The sequence below is a fragment of the Mus caroli genome, chromosome 9 (assembly GCF_900094665.2).
Source record: "Mus caroli chromosome 9, CAROLI_EIJ_v1.1, whole genome shotgun sequence".
NCBI lineage: Eukaryota > Metazoa > Chordata > Mammalia > Rodentia > Muridae > Mus > Mus caroli.
This window is the reverse complement of record NC_034578.1, coordinates 59,249,779-59,271,636: the sequence shown is the minus strand read 5'-3', so window position 1 is coordinate 59,271,636 and position 21,858 is coordinate 59,249,779. Positions and strand designations below refer to the sequence as shown.

The 21,858-nt window shown below is 38.3% G+C and overlaps 1 protein-coding gene across 1 annotated transcript in view; it reads left to right on the top strand.

The window, feature by feature from the left end:
* The window catches only part of Glce (glucuronic acid epimerase), a 60,868-nt gene that overhangs the window by 21,512 nt on the left and 17,498 nt on the right, over positions 1 to 21,858 (top strand). The window contains exon 2 of the mRNA XM_021172518.2: positions 13,342 to 13,432. The gene's annotated coding sequence lies outside the window, so the exon portion shown is untranslated. The remainder of the gene's footprint in view (positions 1 to 13,341; positions 13,433 to 21,858) is intronic.

Here is a 21,858-nt window from a genome sequence, read left to right as displayed (position 1 = left end):
TAGTCGGCCATCACTGGGAAGAGAGGCCCCTTGGTATTGCAAACTTTATATGCCCCAGTACAGGGGAATGCCAGGGCCAAGAAATGGGAGTGGGTGGGTTAGGGGAGCAGGGCGGGGGGAGGGTATAGGGGACTTTCGGGATAGCATTTGAAATGTATATAAAGAAAATATCTAATAAAAATTAATTTATTCATGTCTTGTTAATGTTTATGTTGATTCTGAATATCTCAATTGTAGAATATTAATACAGCTTTAGTATCTTAACTGCTATTATGGACCAAGGCACATAAGCTTCTTGAATTGACAGTATTGACCTTTGGTTTGTACTAGTCAGTGTTATCTGGCAAAATAGATTCCAAAATTCCAAAAAGACATGCTTCAGTGCATGCTTTTCTTTTACATAGGAGGTTCTATATCAACAATGTAGGTATTGGTGAAAGAGAGGAGCTAGCATGTGGTGGCTTTGCAACCATTTACAAGCATACAAAGGATTTAACATTTATATAATTTAATTTTCCATTCAACTTGATAAGAGGTTTTAGTATACCCATTTTGTGAAAGAAAATATTGAAATTTAGAAATTAAATAAATATAAAATTCTTTCATGGAGTAATCTTACTTTTTCCCCTTTCTCCAAGAAGAAGTCTGTGATAATTCTCTTGGTTTTACTATTCATAATGTACCTATTAGCCCTGGAATGCAATAATAATTTGGCCATCCTTTTTAGCAGTTTGTAATAGGCCTTTTGTGTGAATGTGTCCTCGTTTACTCTCTGAGGCCTTCCTTGAACTTAGAACAGTGTGTAGTCTCAAAAGTAGAGGTTTTTCTCTACCATTTTTTTCTAATATTGCCCCATTTTTGTTTTTAAGTGTCCATTGTACATATGTTAAATTGTTAATACTGTCCCAATGGGTCATTGAGTCTGTTCATTTGTGGAGAACTGTCACACTCTGTTTCTTTCAGATATATATTTTTTTTTTTGGTCCCTCACCTCTTGGAACAGTTTTATTCCATGTTTTCAGGTTTACTGTTATTTTCTCTCTCCCACTTTCTCTCCTTCCTTTCTACAGAGTCTCACTGTGTAGCACAGGATTTTCTGGCGTTCATCATATATCCCAAGTTTATCTTGAGCATGCAGTCCTTTTCCGTCAGCTTCCCAAGTACTGAGATTACAGGCATATTCCACTATGCCTTTGCTGAACCATGGTTTCTTGAAGGAGCTATAATAAAATCTGGTATTGTATCTCAGTCTCTTAGTATTGGCAGAGAAATGGAAGAAAGAAAAGAGTGTATGTAGAAGCATGTGCTTTGCAACAAAGTCAGAGTCATGTATTAAGAACCCTTATCTATTTTTAGTTCAGTCTTGCCTGGTTCTAGGACTGAATAGCTTTTGACACATGTGCTGTATTCAAGGAATTTCACGTGGGTGCATTGTCCAGTAGATTTGCAGCCATATTACAATATGTAATTGTACCCCGAGTACCCCCAGTTAATGGCTTCTAGGCTAAGATTAGTTGGAGACTGATGAGGATTTAGAAATCTCGGTTTCCACTAAGAGGGGTTTTAGCATGAGGTAAGGTGCACCAGGGTCTAGTGATTTGAGGAATCATGCTTTCAATCTTACGTGATGTTGTTTTGTTTTGTTTGTTTGTTTGTTTGTTTTGTCTTTGACTCATTTGGCTCTTTTCCTGCTTTTGGTTTGCCATGGGATGTTCATGAAATTGGAGGGCTCAAAGAACCTTTCCTTCAGAACATTAAAGGGAACGGAAAGTCCAGATGAAGTGAATCCTGGAGCCATTTGTTTTTCTGAACTTGAGCTGAAGTCTTTGGGGAGAAGGGCAAAATAATTTATTATTCTTACTTTCAACCAGGATTGCTAATATAATCAAGTGGAGATAGAGACTCTTAACAGTAATAAAATGATTTGAGCCTGAATGGCTTCTGTCAAATACCTTCCTCAAGCACTTGTTCTGGCAGTTGGTCTCTGTTTGATAGTCCAAAAGTAGTCTTGTATTTATACTGCTTTGGATACTCAGTTTTTAATACTGACTTCCTGAGCTTTTTAATTTTTTAAAGTAAGGACATTAATATACTTACACCATCTACAAAGTCTTTTTATAATAAATAGGAATATGAAAATTTCCACTCTACTCAGGAAGCTGCTAAGATGTTCAAGTAAGTCTTTATGAACCTGTGCAATGGTATGTACCCTTAGTCACTGAGTAGTGGAATATATTGTCATAGAAAACAGTGGGCTTAAAAGAAACAAACAAACAAATCTAGTTAATTATAGTTCAGCTTGACTGTATAACTTTGTAACCTTGAGCAAACTAGCTAAACCTAAGATATATTTTTCCATCTGGAAAATATCATGTGTATTTGGAAGGTATGGGGAGATAGATACTGTCTGCCCTACATGTTAATATGAAGATCACAACAGAGGTATGAAAGTATTTTTGGAAATGTGTAATTATACAACACAAGTGTAAAAACCGTTTATAAAATTAGCTCAGCTTAACGAAGTCTTGTTTTTAACTTTTTAACTGTGGATTTAGCTTCTCATCGAAATACTGTATTCCTTTTATTGATGATAGTTTAAAAAAACAAAAATAATATCTAGGTTGGAAAATGGATGTAAATATTGGTGTTTTAGCAGAAGATGTAACCCAATATAAAAGAATTAAATAATTTTTAACATTCTTTTTTAAAGAATTATTTGAAAATGTTTATCTTTTTAATTCCTAGTCTTTAATATCTTTTAACTGTTGAATTCTGTGGCACTGCATGTGAAGTTTCCACGTTGGATTATCAATAGAAAATTATTGTTGTTTTCTATATGTATGTAATATGTATGTGTGAGTGTGTGGATACATATTCCTATTACATACATGCTAAGGCCAGAGCAGCAGATGGGGTGTCTTCATGAATCCTGAATGGCTCTCAATCTGTTTCCAAACCAGAAGCTCACAGTTTAGGGTAGGGGGCTGATCAGAGAGCTTTTGGGATCTGCCCTTCTGTTCTCCAATGCTGGTGTTAGGGGCATACACAGCTGTACTTGGATTTTTGTATGAATGCTAAGGATTCAAATCCAGGTTCTCATAACTTCTTACTACCAAACTATCTCTCTGGCTCTGAAAAATTAAAACAATCCAGTTGCTTATTGTCTGATTCTAAACTGATTCTTCTTCTAATTAGTATGTATGTATTCAGAAGAATGCAAACTAACTTAATATAATGCTAGTATGAGTATAATTAGGGAGTTAAACTTGTCAAAATGTAAAGCAATGATTGAAGTATGAATGTAATATTTTGGTACTTTCAGAGTTATTCATAATATTCTGCTGTATTGACATAGATCAGTGAAAGAATCCCATTGGTTGCTATAGTTATTCTTAAATGCATGTCTCCTATGGTGCTTACATTCTAAAAGATGGAGTTACAAAATAAAAGATAAAATACAGTGTATCAGCAATAAATACTACAGAGAAAAGGGTGAGAAAGGGAATGTGGAAAGAAAGGGCTGAGAGACATGGAGCTGGAAGGTAGGCAGGCTTGAGAAAGTGGCCATCTAGTGAAGCCTCAAAGGAATAATCTACATGAGTAACTGAGGAAGGAACACTGGGATTGCCAGATATAGCAATAACATCTGTAGAAAGTATGCCTGGATGGTCTGAGGAGGGAAAAGGACAGTATACTGAATTAGAATCAGGCTAGAGGAGCACTGTGGAGGTCAGAGAAGTGAAGTTGGAGAGTTTTGAACAGAGGAACTGTATGACCTTATTATTTTTAATGGTGAGAGAAACTTGAGAGTTCGAGGCAGAAAGTTTAGGATACTATTACAGTAATCCATGTGAGCCTCATAGAAGCGGAAAAAAGTTTTAAGAGGTTGGGTTTTATTTTTAAGTAAAACAAATAACTAAAGAATAAGAGGTGGGACAGAGGGGAGATGCAAGAAACAGAGCTATCTGTGTTTTTGGCCTGTGCAACTGGAAACTTGGTGTTACCATTTACTAAAAGGAGGAAGACAGGTGGTAGAGGAGGCTGTATGTAGTGGGATTGTGCTGATATTGATCAAGGCTTTAATTTTGGACTTCAGTGCATATTAGATGTGCAAGTAAAATATGCTCAGTAGGTACTTGTATATATTAGAGAACAGTTGTGGTGAGAAGACCAAATTATAAATAATTTGGGATATGTCAGTTTGTAGATGTTGTGTCTAAAGTCTGGAGGAGACCACTTGGGGAGTAAGCATAGGTGAAAGAGGCGAGGTCCAAGAACTGGACTCCAGGACATTTTAATTAGTAACGTGGAAAACATTGGTCAAGTTTGGGGAAAGTCTGATTAGTGTGGTTTCAAGAGAAAGTGGGAAAGGCTGAGGAAGTAGCTAGATGATAACAGCACCTACCTCGTATGAGCAGGACCCTGGGTTGATTTCCAGCAAGGTTTAAAAAAGGGGGGGGGTGGACAATTTTGCTGTAGAAGGACCTACTTCCTAGCTTGTTCAGATGGTGGTTGGCAGGATTCATTTCTGCTTGTGGCCAAAGACCTTTGTTCTTTACCATGTGTACCTATAAAACATTTCACAACTTGGGAGCTGACTGTCAGAGCAAGCAAGAAAGCAAGAAAGAATCCCAGCATAGAACTTGGTAGCAGGAACGTCAGTCTTTAATAACCTTGTCACATAGTGGCATCCTATCATTTCTGCCATATCTGATTTTTTTGTTGTTGTCAGTAGATTATTAGGTCCATCCTACTCCTAGAGGAAGAAGAGATTACATAAATGTGTAAATACTGGGTAGATCATAAAGTGCATCTTTGAAGTTTGCCACTCAGTCTTCAGATACTGGTACTGTAAGATGCTCATCTGGTTGCATGAGTTAGCCTTTTTTTCTAGCATACTCATAACTAGTAACATTCATTTGTGAGAGAGCTGGGTGAAAGTAAGAATTTGGTTTAGGACTATTAGCTAACATGCTTTGTAGCCATGGTCTTGTTTTTTTCTAGTGATTCCTTTTATGAAATGAATTAGCAGTGTTAAAGTCATGCTATATCCAGTGACATTGTGCCTAACATTGTGGAAGCTGAGTCAGGAGGGGCTAAGTTGGAGGCCAGCCTGAGATACACAGCAAGTAAAAGCCATCAGACCACTACTACCAAGAAAAGAAACTAAAATTTTATCTGGAAGAGCTCAACAAAAGTAGGAAAGCTATTAAAATCAGAAAATATGCAGATACTTTTATAGAAATTTGAAAGATTGCTATATTTTAAGATAATTCAAGTTTTCATACATTTCCAACATAGATACTATTTTATGACTTGGAAGGAAGTGGATATATAAAAATCTATGCAGTTGAAGTATAGCTGAACTTGATATATACTGTAAAATAATCTTTCCTTGTAAAACTAAGCTTTTAACAGACCATAGATTCCAACTGTTTCTTGTTACTGTTGCCCACCCCCTTGGCATAGTTTATATATTGAAGTCAGTTCAATCTTTGTAGGAGAACTAAAAAACATCATCCTAGTCTCACAGCATATTAAATATTACAAATAAGTTTCCAGATGAGGAAATAGTCACATAGAGATGTACCCAGGCTTGCTCATGACAGAGCCAGTGCCAGATGCCAAGCCTCCTGATATTATAAATTGCTAGGAATGAGCCTTATGTAACTCTTAGAATTTTAAGAACCATCCCAGTCTCATACCCAGACCTGAGTTTAGAGTGTAATTTGCACACTGAGATTTTTTAATGCTGCTGAGACAGTTCCACTTGCAGCAGAATTTGGGGACTTGTGCTTTTGAGGGAATTGGTGTACTTTAAAGACCTGAGTCATATCAACAGTGCAGACTCTATCCATTCTGATTTGTTAATCTTGAATTTGGCTAGGTTTGGCCAGGGTAGTAAGAAATAAATCTTGTATTAAGAAATAATCAAGAAGAATCTTGCTGGGTAGACTTTCCCAATAAAGTAATTCTGTCACTAGTTTGTAAATACCATGTGCAGACTTGTTAATCATGAAATAGAAGTTGTCTGACACTGATGAGGAAAGGAGAAAGGCTTCTGCCATCTGTGTTGTGGCAGGCTGTGCTGTTGTGCTAACTAGATAAATTCTAACTACTGTTAAACAGACTGTTTGTGAGGTTGTTGCTAATATTTTAAAGAAAGTATGTAAATACAAAGCGGCAAAGAAGTGGTTCCAGACTTAGAAATAAAAGCCCTAGCTTTGACCGTAAATCAGTTCTAATCTGTAACAAGATTCTTTAATAAATACATTTCTTGGTTTTGTGGCAAGGAACAAAATGTTTGCAGTTTGGCATAACCTGTCTGTGGTGCTCTCCTGTTAGATAAAATGCTAACTTCTAATTGGTTTGTGGCGTACCTTCCTTTCTCATCAGCTCTCCACACACCTCTTCCCACTCCTTCCTTCCTTATTCTCTTTCCTTTGGCAGTGGATCTCTCTGTGGCCCAGGTTGCCTCATCCTCCAGAGTTTGGGTTTCCAGATAGCCCCCAGCATTTTGTTCTTTTACACATGAAGTTAGTTTTGGTTTAGCCTGTTTTCCTTCCTAAAGGATAGATGTGGGAGTGTGATATAAAAGAGTTAAGAATAGCAGAGCAGTCTATGTGGTGGTACCATACACCTTCAATACCAGAACTTGGTAGGTAGAGATAGGCAGGTCTCTGATTAAAGTTAGCCTGATCTACATATAGAGTTAGCTCACATGTGAGCATCCCCCCCCCCCCCGCACACACACAGTAATTCTACAAATAATTGTTACTGTATAAATTAGCAAAGTCTCCTCTCTCCCATTCAACAACCAGCAAGGAGTTACACAGTTTAAAACAAAATCAGCAGTGACTTGGAAAGCAGTATTCAACAGTGACGAATCACCAACCCAGAAACAGATTATCTTCTTAGAATGGATGATATATTATAGGCCTTTAATCCCAGCATTGTACTGTGAGTCTGCAGCCAACCTGGTCTACATATCAAATACCAAGCCAGCCAAAGACTACAAAGTAAAATCATGTCTTTCTTTTTTTTTTTTAAGGAGGTATTGCGCGCGCTCCTTACAAGGAGGAAAGGGGAGGAAGAAGAGAGGGAAGAAGCAGCGGTAGTTTCTCAGTATAGCTTTTCTGTAAATGGTCTGGCTTTTAAAATAATGGGATATACTGTCTGTTTGCTTTTGTCTTCATCACATGTTAGTGCACCACTAATCTCAGTGAGCTGCCATTTATTTACCTCTTAAATGAGGAAATTATAGGATTCTCATTAGTTGTTCCAAGACTTTTAAGGGCAGTTATTCTGAGTTTTCTCAGCAATCTCAAAGCAGTAGTGGGGAATTTTAGCAATGTATTGGAGTAAGGATAGATATATGAGATTTATAGATAATCTGCCCAGACAGTAATTTCTATGTTGTCATCACAGAACTTTTAGAGCTGTTAGCAAGTAGCTATAATATAAATTTAAAAAAAGCAAGTTTGCTCTATAATACATAAATGTATAACTATAACATGGACCCTTTAAGACAAAAGGTTCCTTCTTAATTTTGGTACATACTAAGCTCTTTATCTTAAACTCCTTCTTGATTCTTCTGCAATTTAACATTATTAAAAGTTACATTTTTTTGCTGTATACACACACACACACGAGTTACATGTGCATATGCATGTGGAGCCCAGAGGTCAACCTCTTGTATCAATATCTAGGAACCATCCACTTTGTTTTTTGAGACAGTCTCTCACCAACTAGCCTGAAACTCACCAAGTGCACAAGGCTAGCTAGCCACTGAGCCTAAAAGATCCACCTGTCTGTCTCCCTAAGACAGAAATTGCAAACATATGCCAGGAGGATCCGTTTTCTTTTACATGGGTACTGGGAACTGAACTCAAGTTGAAGCAAGTGCTTTACTGCCTGAGGTGCCACTCTATCCCTGTGGATAAATTCTCAGCAGTCTCACTAGTGTGTTCTTATAAGTAGATACAGAGCTTCATTTCTGAAAGAAGGACTTCAGTAATAGTGAATGGAAAATTCATTAGCTTTACTTTGATGCAGATCAACCTCTGCCGAGCTAATGTTAAGGTATTAACTTGGGTGAAGGAAGGCAATTGCTGTCTTTATTTTGATAGAGACAGGTGGTTTAATGTGCTATATATTCTTTAAAATGTGCTTGTGAAATAGGAACTTCTTTTTAGAACCTGAGGGGCTAAGAAACTATAGTATCCTATTGGATTTAATTCATGTGTAAAAGTTCTAATTACATGGCACTTAAAAGAAAAGTAGAATCTTGTGATAACAATGATAATGACAGAGGTCTATTGGTTTTGGGTGCTACCATTTAGTCTCCCCAGTTTAGATTATTTTAAAGTTTCTTATGGTACAAAGCGGTTATCTGGTAACCTTCTTGTCTATTAGAGCTGCTTAAACTTTTTTTCCACTTATAACCCCTTTTTGGCAAAACATTTCATGAGCCACATTTAAAATGTGTACAATTCAGACATTTAATGATAACCATATATTTATTTTAAAACAATTCCTTGATTTACATATACTTTTGCCATTCATTAACGAGGAAAGCAAAGTTGCATACTAATGAGATGTGTATCTTTTTCCTATAAGAACCGTTGTATAATCTTGTATAAATATCTGACACTCCAGGGCACAGAGCATTTTACCTTCATTCAGAGTTGATACGTTTTTTTGATGGTATAGTTATCATTGGTGGAAGAACATCACTTCACATAAATACCTGGTACAAAATGACAGAAGTAGGTTTAGAGTCAGTTCAGAAGTTATTGGAAATTTTGTATACTCCCATCCAAAATACATTTAACATTCTTTAAAAGAAACTCTAAACAATAAGTTCAAACAACAATTGTTTAAATTGTTTAAATAAAATATGGTAGCCCAGTGTAACACAAAGATATACTAATTTGATGCTTCCATGTCGATAAATGATAGGAAAATATTAAAATTCTTTGAGTTCCATGATTAAAACATTGTGTTTCTGTACAAGCAGATTTTTAATGTATATTTAAAGTGTTGTAATTCATAGTGTAATGGTTTAGAATTTGAGCTTAGGTGTTTGAGACAGTGTGTATTGGCATTGCATGACATGAAGGCATGTGTACAATGTGAGTTGTTTTCGGAACCATGGCTGCAGTGAAGTCTGAGAACACTGCTGGAAATACTCTGGGCTCATTGCTTGTTGGGTTTTGAATCAAGCCTTGGTTGTTGCACATGCAGAACCTTTTATTGTTGCCAAAGTTTTTGTGACCTCTGCTTGAGTTATGCAACCACAGATGAGGTCATAGCCCACTCTAAGCAGCTGTGTGTTGACCTTCTTTCCCATCACCTCTTACATCTTCTGAAGGCCAACTCTATTTACTCGCTCATTTCCATGATCATAGGATTTTGTCTGTTTTATTTCTCTTATTAAATGTTTAATTGACTAAATTAAAATATTCAAATGGCTGTTATATAATGGCATTACTGTACGCACTAAACACAGAAGTTTGGTGTCATAGGTCCTACACAACAAAGAACAGGGAAGAAAGAAATACTGATTGAAGTTTTCTTGATTCTTTGGAAAATGGAGTGAAAATCTCTGTGATTCTGAACATTAAAATATAGGAGCTGCTTAAACGCATCCAGTGCCACAGAGGAATAGACAGCTAGGATGTACCAACCCTGGGAGAGCTGTTGGCAGATGTCTTGCATTTTGGGGAGTCTGATTTGGTTATAAAACAGCCTTTTAACAAGTAAATTGAATATCTAGTGAGATTATGTGAAACAATACTATGCACGTGGCTTTCTAATAGGAACTGTATGAATGAATGATGACACTAAACTGACCTTGTTGGATTTTTACAAATACCACATACAGAGAACTTTGGTTAAAAAGAGTTCAGTAACCAATGTAAATCATTTTCCTCACCATGTATTTATGGAGCAAGCCTAAGTTATTGAAGCATACCATTTCATTTCTAATTGAATGTTGTGGGGGTTTTTTGTTTTATTTTTTGAGACAGGGTTTCTCTGTGTAGCCCTGGCTGTCCTGGAACTCACTCTGTAGACCAGGCTGGCCTCAAACTCAGAAATTCACCTGCCTCTGCCTCCCAAGCGCTGGGATCAAAGGCGTGCACCACCACGCCCGGTCTGATTGAATGTAATCCTAGAACAGAAGTCTGCCTTGGGTGAGAGCTATTCCTTACAGACCCTTGTCTTCCATTTGAAGTTAATGCAAATGCAGACGAGAAAAGAATGGCTCTGTGAGATTGTTGCTAATGTTAGCAGCACAGGAGGGAACTGAGTTTGCCTTAAATAGAAGTAGTTGGCTGAATATTATTTTTTAAAATAAGTAGGGTAAAGACTAATCAAAGGATTAAATGATATGAAGAAAGTGTTTGAGACCTGGGGCGGTGTATTTAATTTTATTTCATTATTATACTGTGTAGACACTGATGTTCTGTGACCATATATGAGTAATGTAATACTCATTTGTTGGAAGCTTCTAGGTCTGCTTCCTTAGTGGAGGTAAGATAAACAGCAGAGTAATTACTTGTGAAATCCCTTTCCCACTTAATCAGCTTGCTTTTCCTCACCCTTTTTATTCATATACCTTGCTTTCCCCTGATAATTTTTCCCCAGAATAAAAAAGCAAATGAAGTATTGTTTTTCATTTTCAGAATGTTTTCTATGTAATACCACCCCCTTTTCTACCTATTGTAGAAGTTAGATAGAAAAGTTAGGAGTGTATGTGGGGGATGGCAGTGGGGGGGGGGTGCATATGCATTTGCCAGAGCACCTGCACGTGAAAGCCAGTGGTCTGTATTGAGTGTCTTTCACCATTGCTCTATCTTTCTTTTTGAGACAAACCTCTCACTGCCCCCAGAGCTCACCATTTTGGATAGAGTGGCTGGCCAGAATGCCCTAAGGGTATTCCTATCTCTCCATGCCCCTCCCACAAGCATTTGGATCACATCAGCTTTCTTTTTTTCTTTTAAAGATTTATTTATTATTATATTAAGTACACTGTAGCTGTCTTCAGATGCACCAGAAGAGGACGACAGATCTCACTACAGATGGTTGTGAGCCACCATGTGGTTGCTGGGATTTGAACTCAGGGCGTTCGGAAGAGCAGTCGGTGCTCTTAACCCCTTGCCATCTCTTCAGCCCCATATCAGCTTTTTTTTTTTTTATTTGGCTGCTAGGGATCTAAATTCTGATCCTCATGTCTGCATAGAAGCACTTTACAAATTGAGTCCTATCCCTGTCCCACAAGTCAGTATTCTTTAAAAAAAAAAAAGCTTTTTGGGCTTATTCTATTGTGGTTGTATTGTCTTTGAGCTGGGATTTCACTGTATAGTCCTGTCTGGCCTGTAAGTTGTGATTTTCCTGCTTCGGCCTCACAAGTAAGTGGATTTACAGGTGTATACCACTATGCCAGCTAAGTTTTATTAGTTGCATAAAACTAATAACATTGTTGCTTTAATATCTGAAATTGTCAGAGTTCTATATAGAAACAGAGCTGAAAGAATCAACACACACACACGCACACACACACGCACACACGCACACGCGCACACGCACACACACGCGCACACACGATTTATTAGAGTGACTTACGAGCTGTGATCCTGATAGTCCACCAACAGTTGCTTCCTGATGGAAAGTCCAAGAAACCAATACTAGTTTTGTCCAGGAGGCTGAAGGTCTCAGCTGACCTTCAGTATACATTAGAATTCTGAAGAAGAAGACTCTAATAATAGTTAAGGAATGAATTTGCCAGCTTGAATGAGGGCAAGCAGGCCAAAAATCAGAAGCTTCCTTCTTCCATGTCTTTTCTCTAGACTGCCACCAGAAAGTATGGCCCAGATGTAGGGTGGATCTTCTGACCCTCAAATGATCTAATCTAGAAAAAAAATCCCTCACAGGTATGCCCAGCTGCGTGGACTTTAGTTAATTCTAGAAGTAGTCAAGTTGACAGCAACTTTGGTTTTCAAACTCATTCCCCATTAGTATTCTCCTAGTCTAAGATTCCACATGACTTTTGTGGAATGTCTCCTATAGTCTATAACAGTTTCCTGTCTGTCTTTGCTTTACATTATTATTCTGAGTACTAGCCAGGTGTTCTATAGAATGTATCTCATATGGTTTGTCTGGCACTTTTCCTCATGATTGAATTGTGGGTTTTAGAAACTAGCAACACAGAACCAAAAAATGTCCTTTCACAGTCTTTTCTGGGTGTAAGTACATGAAGGCAGTACTGCTTATAGAAGGTCGTGTTTGCTCTTTTTCTTCTTTTCGGTCATTTATATCAATGTGTACAGTTAATATGTTGATTTATCATTCTATCCAAACAGCACTCCATTTATGGTGGTTAGACCTGAGATCTTCTCAACTTTCTCACAGTATTAAGCAAAACATGCACGTTTTCTGGGTTTTCACTTTCAGTATAATGTTCAGTAAATTACACAAGATACTTAACACTTCATTTTGAAACAGGCTTTTATTAGATGATTTTACCTACTTGTGGTCTAGGTGCATATACACTAGGCTGTGGTATTTGGTAGGCTAGGTGTACTAAGTGTATCTTGTAGGATATTTTCAGCATTGGGCAAATTGTCAGTCTGTAATCCCATCATATTTCATGGTGCACCTACAGTATGATAATTTGCTATAGTGTTGGTCTCCATGTTTAGTGGTCTCTGGGCTCCCCTTTTCCAGTCTCTGATCAGAAAGGTGAAGCTTTATTTGTTAAGGTCCGCTCCCTGAAGCTGTGCTCATCTTCAGGACTCAGCAGTAGGAGGATATAGGAGGGGATGGGGGCAGAACCACATACACACTAAGGATTCCATATATCCTCTTGGAACTGTACACCTCTGACCAGAGAGCAATGTTCCCTTGCCCCTGAGTTTTAGACTCATGATCTTTATTGCTATTGCTCCCACAGATAGCTGGGCTGAAGATGGAGGAGAGGTATTTTTGTGTGTGTGTGTGTGTGTGTGTGTGTGTGTGTGTGTGTTTCCTATACTTTCTTGTGAAAAGATTTACCTTAGTCACAGCTACAACATGAAACTTGTCATTTGGGCTATATACACTTCAGGCTGGATGATACTAGATGAGAACAAAATGATGGCCATTCTAATAGAATGCTTTGCATTCTAGTCCTCTTATAGGATCTGCCTATTGCCATTAATTTTTAGGGTTCCCATGTATTCTATTCTAGGCATTTATGTCTTAGAGCTACATTCAGTTGGTGGGACAGTTGAAGTGTTGTATTTGCTATATTTTATCTGCAACTAGAATCTTGCTTAAAGGTTTTTCAATTTTTTCTAGGAATTTAACAAGAAACTGAAGTTTTGATTCAAAAATTTTTTGAATTGAAGTCAGAAATGTACTAAGATTTTGATTCTTTCATTTGATTAAGGTAAGATTATTTAATAAAATGTAATTGTACCCTGACATGTTTTCAAACATACTTTAATGTTTATTTTATTAAAACATTTTTATTTCTGAGTCTCTAGAGATTTGTACTTAAAAACATTTTTGTGGGTTCTTAAAGCATTTTATATTTGCTTGGCATACACAAAGCCCAGGGTTCCATCCCTCATACCACTTAAACCAGATGTGGTGGGGGGACACCTATAATCTCATTATGGAGACAGAGGCAGGAGGGTTAGAAATTCAAGGTAATCCTCGGCTCCTTGCAGCTTGGAATCCTCACTGGAGTACATGAGATCCTGTCAACAGAAAGTAGGTAGTAGGAGTCCTTTACCATTTAAATGACTAGTGTGTCTTTAAATAACAACTACCAGATGCAAAGAAAGCAGGATAGTGTGATGAGGTGTAATAAAAAGAAATGTTTGCCTGGGGACAAAAGTCATCAAATTGGCCTACTGCCTGGCCACTTGTTTTAGTAAATAATGTTTTATTGGAACATAGCCATATCCACTCAGTTGTCTTTGTCTGTGGCTACCTTAGCACTTCTATGCTGAGCTCATTACTTTAATTTTAAATATGCATATAATTGTCTAAGTACCTGTACTAAAATCCTGAAGTGAAAACCTTAGGAAGCCTTAGTTTTCTAGCTAGATGTAGTGGAGGCAGAAGTAGGCAAATCTCTTGAGTCCAGCCCGGTCTACAGAGTGAGTAGTTCCAGGCCAGTCAGGTCTACACAGAGATATCCTGTCTCAAAAACACACACACAAAATAAATAAATTAAAAATAAAAAGCAAGCTTTTAAGCTCTCACCTTTCTTACTCTCATCTCTAGCTCCCCTTCTCTCTCTCTCTCCTTTCCCCTCTCTCCACGTGGCCATGGCTGGCCTCTCTCTCTTACTTTCTCTTTTTCTCTCTGCGTTTCTACAATAAAGCTCTAAAACCATTAAATAAATAAATAAATAAATAAATAAATAAATTGCAACACTAGTTTTCTGAGATAATTGGTATATTAAACACAGACATAATGCTGTCAGTGGTTGTGTGCCAAGTGCTTATTTATTTCTGAGTAGTGCTCTGTTTTCAAAACTAAAAGCTTACATAATAGTGTTTTGTTCCTATTCTAAAAAAGAGATTCATACCAACTTTATTTTGCTTTACCTAGTAAGATTAAACAGAACTAGTGAGACTTTGAGAGAATGATGATTGCTATTACTAGCTGCCCAGATTAAGTAATTTACAGCACATGAAGTTTTAAGTGAAAATATCCTAATACAAAAGTTTGAGCCAACTGTGGTAGTGCATTGTAGGTTACTTGAGAGGCTAAGGCAGAAAGATTGAAAGTTCAAGGCTAGCCTGGGCTACATGACAAAATCATCTAGCAGCTAAAATAGGCATTACATTTCCCTCTAAAGTATGAATTCAAACACTTAATATGGTTGTTCCTCCATCTCAGCAAGTTCCATATTGGTGGATTTGACCAACATCAATGCAAAGATGTTTGCAGGGAAAACTATATAAACTTTATTTCCTTGTGGTAGTTTCCTAAACAATATAGTATAACAACTACCGACAAAGCATTTGTGTTCTAACAGTTGGTGCGTGAGTAATCTGGGGGTGATTTACAGGGAGAGGATTTATGGACATTTCATGAAGATATTGTGCTAGTTTACAAAAGGGACTCAGCACACAGATTTTTATGTTCTTGGGTACTAGATCTAATTTAATGTTATTCCTAAAATTATGAATGTTTAGAAACATTAGAAGAAGAAATTAAAATTGGAGTTGAGTAATATATATGCTGTGCTTCTCAACAATCTCTACAACACTAAAGAAAAAAATAAAAGCATATAGTAATCTATGTAGAAATTATAATGCATTTCCAACTTCTATTAAAGAATTACCTGTTTTAGACACTAAAATCTGAAGGGGAAAAATAAGGATGGGGAGGGAACTCATTCTGGATAACTTATTTTTTAAAAATAAATTTTCTATAATTTTCAATGTGTTTTTTAAAAACACCATTGGATTTGAAACAATATATGACACCTAGCCTGAGAGAGTATTTGGTTTAAAATAGGTTTGGATATGATGTTTGTGTTTTTTTGTTCTCAGAAAATAAATTTAAAACTTTTAAAGAAAGAAAACTGGAAATTTAAAACATTTGTAATTGTATTTTAAGAAACTTTGTATTGATTCTTTGTGAGTTTCACATCATGTATCCCAACTCCACTCATCTCTACATCCCTTCACAGCCCCTCCACCCTTGCCCCTCTCCCAAAGAAAAAAAGCATAGAAAACATCTTATCATGGAAGCTGTAGCATGTTACAGTGTGTCCCACAGACATACCCTTTTGTCCACATATCTTTACTTGCAAATGTTCATTGCAGTGAGTCATTGGTCTGTTTCAAGGCCTCTGGCTTCTGCTACACCATCGATACTGGATCCTCACCAGGACTCCTCGAATATCCTGTTGTTGCCCTGTGTCATGGAGATCCTGCATCTTTGATCTGCAGAACTAGCCTCTTCATGTTCCAGCAGTTCATAGTTGAGGTAGATGCTGAGGTAGACTAACTCAAAGCCCTGGATCTCAGGCCTATATGGTAACTGAGCTGGTCATCCCACCAGCTCTCCTGCATCCACACCACAGGGGTGAGCTCTCCAGCACTGCCCCAGTGCTACAGCTGGCAAGGGGTAGGGACATCTGTCCTGCTCTTATGGCCAGCCCACCCACACCCATGCTGCCAAAGCCAGCTCTACTGTGCTGCCCAGTCAAGGTGTGGGTGCTCTCCTATGTGCTGTAGCTAGCAAGGGGCTGAGCCACCTCTCCTTCTTACACCCTCAGAGCTGACTCACCTGCGATTTCACCACCAGGGCCAGCTCTACTGTACTTCCCAGGTAAGGTGCAGGGCCCACTCTCCCAAGTACTCAGCCTGTGAGAGGGGCAGGGCCAGCTCTACACAGCTCTTGGACATCAACATGCAGCAGCCCAAACCAGGGACCTTCATATGGTCTTTAATGGTAATGTGAGTCACAGTCATAGACACAGACTCCTGCTGCTATATTGCCACAGTCCCAGATATGGCCCTCAGCAGCAGCATGGACTGGAATTTTACCATGGCCTCAGGTGGCAGTTCACGATAGGCTATTCCTTTCCACCCTCAGGTCTCCAGTTCTGCCTCTCTTCATACACAGAGTTACTAAGCATGTGTTGAATTTCTGAATTTCAGCTAATAGTAATACAGACATGTATTTTCTGATGGTTGGTGATTTATTTACAAGAAAACCATGTGGTTGCTGGGAAATGAACTCAAGACCTCTGGAAGAGCAGTCAGTACTCTTATCCTCTGAGCTCTAGAATATTTTTATTGTATTTTATTATCTCTAGCTCTAGAATATTTTTATTACCCCAGAAAGTTCCTTTTTATTTATTTTTTTATTTTTTTGTGCTATCCTCCTTGATAGATCTCTCTTCTAGCCACTAACAGAAATGGGATTATATGTAGTGAGTAGCCTTGGATTATGTTCTGGAGATTCATCCATGTTGGGGTAGTGTCTTAGGGTTTTACTGCTGTGAACAGACACCATGACCAAGGCAACTCTTATAAGGACATCTCATTGGGGCTGGCTCACAGGTTCAGAGGTTCAGTCCATTATCCTCAAGGCAGGAGTATGGCAGCATCCAAGCAGGCATGGTTCAGACAGAGCTGAGAGTTCTACATCTTCATCTGAAGGCCACTAGGAGAAGACTGGCTTCCAGGCAGCTAGGACCAGGGTTTTAAAGGCCACACCCACAGTGACACACCCATTCCAACCAGGTCACACCTATTCCAACAAGGCCACACCTTCAGATGGTGCCACTCCCTGGTCCAAGGATATACAAACCATCACAGGCACAGGTAGGTATTGGAATCAATATGTTATTAAGTTATATTCCATTGTACACATAAGCCAGTTTATCCTGCCATTAGTTGGACATTTGGATTACTTCTGGCCTAAACTGCTGTTGGTACTTACCTGTTTAATTTGGAATTTTGAATGATATTCTCTTTAGTGAGTACTTTATAGATTTCTTTAGCTTATATCACCTAAAATAGAAGATACTTCATTGAAGGCTCTGTTAGAAATTGAAGACAAAAAATTTCATTGGCTGTTTTGAAATTTGGAGAGCAAATAAATGACATCTGGACAGTTTTAAAAAAGTTTTTCATGTTCTAGTAAAACAAAGATAAATGATAAGAAATGAAGTGGAGCAGAAATGTAGTGTGGCAAACATTGGATTAAAGTTTAAAATTGGCTGGATGTGGTGGTGCATGCCTTTGATCCCAGTATTAGGGAGGTAGAGGCAGGTGGACTCTTGAGTTCTAGACTGGCCTGATCTACAGTGAGCTCCAAGACAGCCAAGGCTACAGAGAGAAACCTGTCTCAAAAAACAAACAAAGAACTTAAAGTTGTAGTTAGGCCTATAATCTGGCTTTATCCATATTATTTGTTAGATTTCTACCTGTACCATTTATTAGTCCTGAGTCAAATTATAATTTTGAATAAATTAGTAACCTATATGAAAGGAAAATGGAACTTTGCAGTTTATCCAATTCAGTTACCTTCCTCTTTAGAAACATTTCCACACTTTCATCTCATTTAGTCCGAGACACTTTTGGGGTGCCAGTGAGAGAGCTAGTACAAGCAGTGATTGGCAGCAGCAGCAGAGCCTGGGTGAGTCAGCACTTGACTCAACATCTGTGTTCTTATCTGGAAAATAGAGCCTGTCTCTCTAGTTCAGAGCAGAAAATGTGATAGCTGATAAGGACTCAAAGCTGCTGGTCTCTTCCTCTTCCCTTTTGTAAGAAGCTCTCTTGTCTCCTACTCACTATTCTGATGAATATTTATTATTAAGAGAAATTTATAATATATTTTAAACAATTTTTTTAGTTGCAAAGGATTAGGCCAGATCAGAAGGCTAGTGCTGTGTTCCCAGAGTAGCACTGATGGGAGGTGGGAGACCCTTCCTTGTTTCATTCCTGTCTTCACAGGATGGCACCAAACTTGAGAGAAGATGTTCTGTGAGAACTTACTGCCATTAGCACTTGTAGATTTCCTAGGAAAGCTCATACTGTGAAGTCCCCTTGTGCGGGAACCATGCAGAGCAAACACATCATTAGGCTCTTTTTCTTAGCTTTCCTAATGAGTGGAGAAATCTCAGGCCTGCAGAGGCCTGCAGCTCCTTTCTGAACTGATTTATTTACATAGCTTATGCTTAGTTTAACACATTGCTTAGAAGCAAGCAGAGAGCCGTTCCCTTCAGTGCTGTACACTACTTCAAAGAAGAATTTAGTGCCACTGCAGTGTTGCTTTTCTGGATGCAAAGCAGCCCTTCGCTCCTCCTTATGCTGCTACTGGAGAAAGTTAAGCTGAAGACCTTAGAGACTCTTAAAGGGCAGACCTGGTACACAGTGCTGCTCTTTGTCTCTGCACAAGCCATGAGCAAGTATTCCGTTCTTACCTAGTTGGCAGAGATACATAGTGATTTGGAACCAGATAATATGATATTGTGGCCTGGTGGAAAGAGCTTAACCCTTCGAGGTCAGATAAATAAATGTTAGTATAAACCCTACTATGTATATAACACAATATATATATGAGGAATGCATTTTTTTTTCCTGTAACCTTCCCTTCCTTTAAAAATAAAGAATACAGAGCAATCTTTTTGATTTGTTGAGGATTTTTAACCCAGACATGCCCTGATAAACAGGGGTAACAAGATTACTGTTGTGTGTTGAGTGTTGCAGCTGATTCTTAGCAGCAACTTGGGATGATGGGAAGATGAAGTTGCTTCAGTAACAGCCTGGTAAAGTAGACTGAAGGGTGTGTAACTACCCACACTGTCAAGAGCAGGCCTTCTTGGTTTCTGGATGAGACGTTTCAGCTTACTATTTATGGCTAACAGTGACTATTGTAGCAGGAATTGATAGCAGCAAAATATATAAGTAAAATTGCCCTGCACTTTCAATTTAGAGAATGCCAACAGATTTATAATAATCTCAGAAAGACTTAGCAATTTATAGTCTTACTAAAATGTTCTTCGAAGTCTACTGTACAGTCCTTATGGAATAAGGCTCTCTTCTTGCTTGTAAGCAATGTGTCAATCTAAGCATATGCTATGCAAAATTAAAATTATTAATTAAATTCATATCTCACTGTGTGGTTGTTATGAACTTATTGTAATCGAGATATAAAAAAGAGGTATTTGGAGAGAAGGTGGTTAATTTGTGCATCGGAAAGACTTTACCCTGGCTTGCGCCCCACGTCCATGTTCTGCTTCTGAGTCATTGAACCCTGCTGTGGTTTTTTTTTTTGGTTTTGTTTTGTTTTAGGTCTTTTGCTTTTAACTTAGCACATTGCTGTCTGGAACAAAAGGTATTTCTCAGTCTTCCTTTCAACTCGAGGTAGCCATGTTTCTGAGGTTTGGCTAATGAGGTGTCAGGAGTGTTCTGTGAAACTGAAGGGATGTCTCATTAAAGGGAACTGATTCCACACAGAGATGTGCTCTTTTGCCCTTGGGCCTTTCTGCTGCTTCCTGGGCTGCAATGCAGACATAAAGCAGAGGCTTCAGTAGCTTTCTTGGGTCATAGGTTGATATAAAAAGATTAAAAGTGACTATGTCCTTGATGAGCATGTAGCTACATTCAACGTTGCAGACTGCATACTTTTGGGTTTCTTTTATGTGAATAAAAAGTAACAATGGCTGGAACATATGGTGTCTGTTTCTAACAGTATAACCCAGTCCTCACAGACCGCAGTGTTGCTGGGCACAGGTATCTGATTCCCTCTAACCCCTCCTCTAGGTGCTGTTGAAATGAAACCAGCACCAGCAGCACAGCACAGCACCATATGCTTGAAATACTGAAATGTCAAGAAATTTCAACTGAACACTTGATATTCACACTGAAAGGAACCAGACCCTGAAATAAATGGCTATCTCAGGTCTTGCACAGAAAGTTACATGATGAACCTAGGATGTCTTGTCATGAAAAATAGCAGAGAAGCTATCAAAAGCCATTGAGGTTGTTTGAAAGGACTTAGAGCCAATTTGAAAAGAGTGACATTGGCTAAAGTTAGAATAACTTGAGCATTAAACACCAGTAACTATAGTAAATTGAAATTCATCAAAGCTCTGAGCTTCTGTGTTGCCTTTTAAAGGTTCTTTGCTTATTTTAGAGGTTATTAAACAACCAATTCGTTACTTTTACAATTGCTAAATAAAAAAATTCAGTAATTACTTTCCTGTACAACTATATATTGTCAAGCTAAGCAAATAGTAAGGCAAGGTTTTCTTTTCTGAGGTGTTCCAGCTAATGCATTGAGAAGGACTGATAAAGTGATAGGCGAACTGCTAATGGAGAGCTTTCTAGTGGCTGTGTGGGGCTGGAAGCACCTACCTGCACATACAGGTTAATTTTACTATCACAGAGATAGTTCTACATCATATATACCCTGAATAAATTTCATACCTCTATCATGAATTACTCCCATTGAACAAAAATTAAACCCTACTCTTATCAAACCTCTAGATCTAGCTGCTGATTTAACAGAAGTACTGGAGACAAGATCCTGCAACAGTTCCAAAAACAAAAGACAACACACCATTCAATACAAGGCAAAAACATTGACTTTTAATGGATTTATTTTGTTGACAGCTTTATGCATGTATATAATGCATTCTGATAACTCTCTCGCCTGCCTTGTTAAATGTCCTCCTTTCTCCAGTCAGTCCTTTTCCCAGATTCATAATGTTTTGATTTGTAACCCAATTAGCTAAACCAAGGCAAGTTGTGATCATTACATTGGAACTATCCCTTGGAGCCTGGTGGAGTCACCCATGCATTAATAACTGAAGAGAGTAATTACCCCTCTCCATGAGGCTAACAGTCAATGGGTAGAGACCCCTGAGCTTCTCCATCATCTGTGCCCCATTGCTGTTAGGCTCATTCTTGTGCACACCCAGTACAGGCATCTGCAGTTGCTGTGAGTTCACAGTGGCAATGTCTACTGTGTCTTGTCTACGAGATAACATCCATAGCTCTTCTTCCTATCTTCTGGCTCTTCCATTCTTTACACCACTCTTCCACAATGCTCCCTGAGTCTTGGAGGTATTCAAGAAGGAATGAGCACTTACCCATCACTTGGCAGCACCATATACAGCCATGATTCTAAATCACATTCCCTGAAAATAGCCTTCTCTGATTAAGGCCAAGAGTAGCAGTGGTCTCTGGGTATAAACGTCAATGTTTAGACTTGACACGATATCAGTTTAGCTGGACAGCAGTATTCAGCTTCCCCCCTAGAGCCTCTGATCTCTCCTACCATGGATTTTTCACCAGGTTTACTGTACCAGACATGGATTCCATCTTATGG